The 8,329-nt window shown below is 41.0% G+C and overlaps 1 protein-coding gene and 1 pseudogene across 4 annotated transcripts in view; one reads left to right on the top strand and one right to left on the bottom strand.

Moving 5' to 3' along the window:
• Dcaf5 (DDB1 and CUL4 associated factor 5) overlaps positions 1–8,329 on the bottom strand; it is a 137,837-nt gene that overhangs the window by 53,869 nt on the left and 75,639 nt on the right. The gene's annotated exons all lie outside the window — the stretch shown is intronic.
• Positions 7,443–8,205, top strand: LOC105743461 (annotated as a pseudogene).

The following is an 8,329-nucleotide window of genomic DNA, read 5'->3' as shown; positions in this document are numbered from 1 at the left end:
TATTAATATGCTGAGCTGTGAAAGGCTCAAGTCAACAACTTCTGTGGATAACCCACTACTATTGTGGACTGCTGCACTGTGTTGGATTGTTTTGCTGAATTCACACAACTATAGTGCTTAGATGCCAATGGAATACCCATCTCTGACAGGACTAAACAAAAAAAGGAGATACAAAGGAAGGACCATTTTGTATTTGTATATACAGAAGTTAGGATATACAGCTACTTTCACTTAATTCAATGAGAAGATAACAATGTACAATGTATTAATTATTGAAACTCTCCTATTAGCTTTAAAACTGTCTCATTGCTATTTGTTTTGCAATAAAATAAAATTTTAAAAAATCTTAATTATTTGGTACAGGGTCTCACTACACAGCTCAGACTCATAGTGATCCTCCTGTCTCAGATTCTTCAGTGCTCAGATTGCAGGTATACCAGGGATCAAACTCAGGTCCTTGCACTTGACAGGCAGGTGCTTACACCACTGAGCTATCTCCCCTACCCTGAACTTCCTTCTTCACATGTACCTAAGGCTTCTTGTCAGGCTTGTGTATAAGAATTTCAACAAAAGGGTATTTCCACGCACTAGTGAGATGCAGGTTGATTTTTTTTTTTTTTTTGCCGGCTCAGCCTACCCTGAGGATGGGGCTGACATGACATTTGGTGCTGGGGATTGAACTGCAATCCCCTGTGCTTGCCTAAGGTTGTCTAAGTAGGTTCTTTAGACTGCTCAGCTATCTCACCGGCCTGCAGTAGTGAGATGAAAATAATGATCAAAATGACTCCTGAGTTACATTAAAGCAAGTTACTTAAAATGTAAGCTTTTTCCTTTCAATCTCTAAAAGACAAATTCCATGTAAATTTACAAGGCCAATAAAACATCTTGAAAGTAAGACACATTAAAACCAAGCTAAGTGCACCCCCCCCCAAAAGATTCATCAAGACCCCATTAAAGGAAGTTATATCAATTCCAACTGGCTAATCATGAATAGTATCTTTTTTTTTTCAGCACCAGGGTTTGAACTCAGGCCTTTGCGCTTGCCAGGGAAGCACTTATTCCACTGAGCCATCTCCCCGGCCATGAATAGTATCTTAAGGAAATATTTATTCACTGTATTAAAGATAAAATCATTAGCAAGGACAATGGATTTTTTCTGAGTACTTCTCAATAATCATTGCAAAAGGCCAATAAATATTTATTTTTGAATTTTTACTCTGCTTCAGAGAATTTTTATATTACATATAGCATAACCACAGGGCAAATATTAAAGGAAATTTTACAAGTCAAATGCAGAGCAAGCAGTACAAGCAAATGAAAAGGGAAAATGTTTTATATTTACTCTGAAATATACTTTGATTAATAAATATACTGGAATTCCATTTATCTAACTTTACTAGAGAGAGTAGTATGTTCATCTAGCATTCTGCAGTTTCATTATGTTAACATCTTTTATTTTTTAATCATTTATTTATTTATTTATTTATTTATTTATTTATTTATGTGGTACAGGGTTTCGTCACGCAACTCCGATTCATAGTGCCGTGTCTGGTTTCCATGGCCAACACGGCATGCGGTGCTGGGGATCGAACCCAGGTCCTTATGCTTGCCAGGCAGGCACTTAGATATCATGATATCTTCCCAGCCCCATAACATCTTTTAAACACATCACATAATATAGTCCTAAATAATTTACCTTGGTGCCTCAGAAGATAGTTCCAGTATGACCAGTATTACAAGATGGCCAGGAAAATGAAATTATACAGTACTAATTTTAAAGGGTGTCTCTGTGTATTTTATCTTTCTAGTAGTTAAGTTCCTTGATTATCTAATCACTGAGTACAATAGAGGTCAAAACTGCTTGCTGCCCATGTCATAGCCAAGTCTTCTTTTTGTGTTTCTGGTTCAAGTCTTAGATCACTGAATTGCTGGTAGAAGAATGAATTTAAGTATGTGTGTCAGGATACCGAACAAAGGAGTGCCATGTCAGAGCTAGTAATACACACACACACACACACACACACACACACACACACACACTGTTGTTATGGAAAGGATATGATCTCAGCAATTTTAGAGAAAAAGTTTATAAATACTAGGAATTACAGAGCTAAAAATGTCCCCAGGGCACCTAAATTAGAGCCTATCAGATTTATTATTCTTTTCGTAAGATTTTTAAGGAAGAAGTTTTAATAACATTTCACCAAGTAAAAACTATCTTGTTTTACTTTTCTTGTTGCTGAGATAAAAATACTTGATATATCCAAAGTCAAAGGGGGGAAAGGTTAATTTAGCTCAGTTTGCAGAGGTTTCAGTCCATAATAGGCTGGCTCAAAGGCAGATGGGCACCATAGAAGCAAACCAGCTCAAGGCAGGCAGGAGACAACAAAAGCAAGCAAACAAAGGAGAAGACAAGCCTCTTTCTGTCCTTTGTATATTTTCCAGGTTACTGAGATTAGGGTGATACCAAACCAATCAGAGGACTGATTAGTAATCACACATCCTTAATCTCAGCATCACGAACTATAGATCTAGCTATCTCTGAAAAAAACCCACCTATGATTGTATGAGGCTTTGGTGGGACATCTAAACACAAACCATGACACTGTTTTTCTGGTAGATTAAGAAAGCATGTAAAGAGGTATCTTGTGGGAAGAGGAACCCTGAAACTACAGCTCAAAAGCAACTGCCAGCCTAGTATGGTCATAAAAATAACCACTGCTGCCAACTACACCAACACCAACCATAGTAAGTCCTATGTCTCACATGTTTCCAAAGCAGTCTTCTCACCAAGGGAAGGAATGTTCTATGCTGCTGTTATGTGTAGAGATACTGTTTGGGGAAACAGCCTGTAACGCCCTCATAAGCAGAATAAATGGGAAAGAGAAGAGACTTAGAAAACCAACTCTAGAACTCCAGATATGAAGTCTGGTATCCCTGTTGCCCCCAAGTAATAATCCCTGCAGAGAAATGCTCTTATAATGGTATTAAATGCAGGCACACTCACATACAGAGAACGACTCACAAGGACGTTAGCCTCCAGGCGTTTCCTTTACAGGGTGCCTTGGTCACCACAGGCATGTGGTACTGTCTAAACACTGAGCTCAAAAACAATGAGAGGCTTAGAGTCCAAGATCAGCATAGACTGTGCAAACAAACCAACATCTGTAGAACTGAGGAAGGGTAGGAGGTTGAAATAAGACTCAACAGCAAGAAATTTGGCAGGCCCTACTCTCCACAGCAGCAGGCCCGGCATCAGCTCAAGTACCTGGACAAGAAGCTGAGCCTCTGGCAAACTCCATCTGTTAACAGGAACTTCCTCAGCCCACTCTCAGCAGGCCACAGAAGTCTTCCTGGGACAGTTGTGCATGCCCATCCTACCCACACCCAAGCTCCTTGACTCACCATTTGTAATCCAGCCACAATACAGGCATCTTTTGTGGGCTCCAAGATAGTCACTAAATTTTCTCTTGCCTATACTTTTAGATCTCTCATGCAGTTATAGGAATCTTGTTCTGAGAGGCAAAAGGGAGGCCCCGTGACTAGGGAAAAACAGGACAGGAAGCCTTATAAAAAATATGGGATATACTGTACTTCCTGTAACAAAAATCCTAGAAGGTACTAGAAATAGGTGAAAAGTGAACAAATTCAGGGAGTCACAGTCCACACACTGCTTCTATTCAAGTGTGTTTAGGGTCCGAATAATCCCATTTCTTTTATATGAATTGGAAAGGGGGAAGATAGCTGAAGAACCTGGGCTTTCTTTTCTTTTCTTTTTTCTTTGATTTGTCCTCATGGTGTTGTTTCTGAGACAATCTTACAATGTTGCCCAGGCTGACCTCAAACTCCTAGGCTCAAGCAATCCTAACTCAGCCTTCTGAGTACTTGAAGATTCAAGCATGTACTACCATGCTGGCTTCTGTTTCTCTAAAACAGTAAAATCAAAATCTGAAATTTATCTAAAGGGAATCAGAACCACTGAATGAATGAAAATACATTGTGGCTAGGCATGATGGCGCATGCCTGTGACCCTAGCACTTGGGTGGCTGAGGCAGGAAGACTGATGTGACTTTACAGCCAGCCTAGGATACACAGTGAGTTTAAGACCAGCCTCAACTACATAGCAAAACCCTGTCTCAAAAAAATTCCTAAAAAAACCAATGTGACTGAAAAAAGTTTATTGTTTTCTGAACATGATTCACCACTAAACTTTTCTGATTTGGAAATCAATTATGAGATCAGTACACTTGTTGAACATCCAGACATTTAAGTCTGATTGAAGTTGGCAAATGGCTTGATTAAATTTTTTTTCTTTTGAGATAAGGTCTCATTGTGTAGTGCAGGATGACCTTGAACTCACAGCAATCCTCCTGCCTCCAGGTGCTGGGATTACAGGTTTGCGCTACCACATTCAGCTTGACTAAATTTTTAATGAAGAGATCACTACTTAACTAAATGGCATGTGTGGCCCATCCACAAAGCAAACATGGCAGAAACAACAATGCTCCTAAATCTTCATCCTCCAGAGGAAAATGCCCAAAGTTTAAAAAGATATTTTTGGTTTTGGTTCAGAGAGCCCACAAGACACACAGAATCAACCCAGATCTCGATGCCGTAACAGATTTCTTCTAAAATACTCATAACTTGCCCACCAGATTGAATCAGCCCAAGTCTCAGATTCCCTGGCTTATTCCAACTCCCTGTACTGGGCCGGTGAGATAGCTCAGTGGTCTAAAGTGCCTGCTAAGGCAACCGCAGGGACCTTAGTTTGATCCCCATTACCACTTTGCCTCCATGGCAGGCTGAGTGCGCTACACACACACACACACACACAAATCTCCATTTACCAAGAACTTTGTGACTCAGTGAGGAAATCTGGTAGGCAGCCATTTCATCTTTATCTCACACAGGGCCATCCCAGATCTCACAGAGGAAGAGTTCAGTAAACAATTGTTGGCAGGAAGAAGAAAAAAAAAGGGGGGAAGAAGGGAGATGGAATTGGCAGTTACTATGGCAACTCACAGCAACAGAAGCACAAAAGCTGTGGGTAGGAAGATATGCAGGTAAACAGGCAATCCCTGTGGTTAGAGAAGAAATGGGAGGATTCTGGTCCAAGAACATGGCCACAAAGCCACAGGAAAGAAGAGCTCAGGGGAAATATCCTATGCATAAAAGGATTAGAAAACAAAAACCACAATTTGTTACTAAGAATGCCTATGCAAAAAAGTTGAAAATAAGATAAAAAGATTGGGGCCAGGGAGATGGCTCAGTAGAATAAGCACTACCCTAGCAAGCGCAAGGACCTAAGTTCAATCCCCAGTTCAAAAAAAAAAAAAAAATCAAGTAAATATTCCTTCCTCAAACCCCTGACTGATGAGACAATAATGTAAGAGGGTAGCTTGTTCCATATAGGAACCAAGCATCTGAAAACCAATCTCCTCTTGTCGGCAGTATTATGAGTGCCTCACAACATGGCTTTCCAATGTTTTTTATGGTTACCCTTTGTAATAAATACATTTTATAATCTATCCCAGTACCACATTTATTTAGCACAAACTTATGCAATGCATTAATTTTCTATTCTATTTTTTGTATTTATTAAATACTCATGACCATCTAAAATTGATTTCATGACTCACTAGATTTGGAAAGAGCTTGCTGCCTATTCTTGTTCTAGTCCTTTTTCTTTTTTTCAAGGCAGGGTCTTATTTTATATTGCAGTCTGGCCTTGTTGAACCCAATGATCCTCCTGCCTCAGCCTCTGGAGTGCTGGGATTATAGGCATGTGCCATCATGTCCGGCCTTGGTTAAACACCCACACCTCAGTTTATCCTGAACAAAGAATGAACCATGAATCCAGTCACATGGTTCCTTTGCTCAGAATGCTTCAGTGGCTCCCTGTTCAACTAAACTCCTTACAATACCAAAAAGGCTCAGACAATCCCTCCTACCCTCAAGTTTCTAACCCCATCCCCTATTCTAGTACTTTTTTATCTTACTCCACTTCATCCACAGGCTGCCCCACTTACTGCTCCAATATACTAGGCATGCTTCCGATACAAGGCATTCCAGCTTGTTGATCCTGCAGCTTGAATGGATCTTCCCTAAATATGAGCATGGTTCATTCACATTCTTCTTTATTCAAATACCCTCAAGCAGGCCTTTCCTACATCCTATGCAGAAATGTGACCTCCCCCAATACTCCCTGTGTTTCCTGCCACTTCACTGTCTTTTACTGCATTAATCACCAACCTACATACTTTGTATTTTTGCAAAATTGTCTTCTCCCACTATTAGCTTTTCTATCTTTTCCTTGTGTGTTTTAAGTGCTTAAACAGTGGCAAATACACAATAAGGATTTAATAAATAGCTGTTGAACCAATGATCTCATAATAGAACATAAGCAACAGTTTTGAAAAGCTCCTAGAACATTTTTGTTTTTTTTAAAGCAGCTCCAGGAGGCCGGGGAGATGGCTCAGTAGAATAAGTGCTTCCCTGGCAAGTGCAAGGGCCTGAGTTCAATCCTTGGTTCCACAAAAAAACCAAAGAAGCTCCACTAACATTCACATGGTTCTAACACTGGTTTGCTCAAAAAACCCAATCTTGAGACAGGTATAGTTTTTTTGTTTGTTTTTAAAATAATGCTGCACGGTGAATTCAGGTTCTTCACATTGAGCTACATCTCCCCCCTTTTTTAATTTTTTACTTTGAAACAGGGTGTAACTAAGAGGCTAATTTGCCGAGGTTGGGCTCAAACTCATACTCTTCTGCTTTGGTCTTCCAGAGTGCTCTGAGCACAGGCTTGTGGCACTATGCCTGGCCAGAAGTCCTCTTCTCATAGACAAAGAATCATGGCCCACAAAAGTGACTTGCCAGTGACCACATCCAGGTCTCCTACTTTCCATATGACACTACCATACATTCTTTTTTTTTAAATTTTATTTATTTGTGTGTGTGTGTGCGCGTGTGGCCAGCTCAGCCCACCAGGGGGCGGGGCTGGCTGGCATGTGGTGCTGGGGGATTGAACTGCGGTCTCTCTGCTTTGCCAAGCTTGTTCCAAGTAGGTGCTTTAGACCACTGAGCCATCTCACCAGCCCCCATACATTCTTCAAGAGAAGTAAATTCATCAATTTGCTAATCATAAGGAGCCAACAAAAACAAAAGTTTACAGAACAACAGATATTTTGATTATATCATGGGATATATAGAAGGCAAACTTCTGATATTTGCAGAGAAGTTCAAAAGGAAAACTAAGAATTTTTAAGATGCCAATCACAAGTTAAATAAAACTAGAGTCATCTATTTGGTTTCAGAAACTGACCAATGAATTCTGCATGCACTGAATACATGTCCTACCCAATTACATTTAAAAACAGCAGAAGAAGCTGGGAATGGTGGTACACACCTATAATCCCAACACTCGAGAAGACTGAGAAAGCAAGATGGCTGCCTCTGAGCAAGACAGTAGTGTTGCAGCCAAGGCGGACCGGGAATTGGAGGAGCTTCTGGAAAGATGCCTTGTTCGCCTCCCAAGAGAAGTTTTTCCAGGAACTGTTCGACAGTGAGCTGGCTTCCCAAGCTACTGCAGAGTTTGAGAAGGCAATGCAAGAGTTGGCTGAGGAAGAGCCCCACCTGGTGGAGCAGTTCCAAAAGCTCTCAGAGGCTGCTGGGAGAGTGGGCAGTGACGCAACCGCCCAGCAAGAATTCACTACTTGCCTAAAGGAGACATTAAGTGGACTAGCCAAAAATGCCACTGACCTTCAGAACTCAGGCATGTCAGATGAGGAACTGAACAAGGCCATGGAAGGGCTGGGCATGGATGAAGAGGATGGAGAAGGAAACATCCTCCCCATCATGCAGAATATCATGCAGAACCTTCTGGCCAAGGATGTGCTACACCCATTACTGAAGGAGATCATGGAGAAGTATCCAGAATGGTTACAGAGTCACCGAGAATCTCTACCTCCAGAGCAATTTGAAAAATATCAGGAGCAGCATAATGTCATGGGCAAAATATGTAAGCAGTTTGAAGCTGAGACCCCCACAGAGAGTGAGGCTGCTCAGAAGGCACATTTTGAGATGGTGCTAGATCTTATGCAGCAGCTACAGGATTTGGGTCATCCTCCAAAAGAGCTGGCTGGGGAGATGCCTCCTGGCCTCAACTTTGACCTGGATGCCTTCTGCTGGAAATGTAGTGCAATGTGACAGTCCTGGGGTCAAGTCCCACTAACAACCCCCCCCCCCATCTCAACTCAAGCCCATTAGGTGTAATACCACTTTATGGGGAAAGGCAAAGTCAAAGGAACTTTTTTTTTTTTTTTTTTTTTTT

Source organism: Octodon degus, unplaced genomic scaffold (genome assembly GCF_000260255.1).
Source record: "Octodon degus isolate 3935 unplaced genomic scaffold, OctDeg1.0 scaffold00007, whole genome shotgun sequence".
NCBI lineage: Eukaryota > Metazoa > Chordata > Mammalia > Rodentia > Octodontidae > Octodon > Octodon degus.
This window is presented reverse-complemented; position numbering and strand designations above follow the sequence as displayed.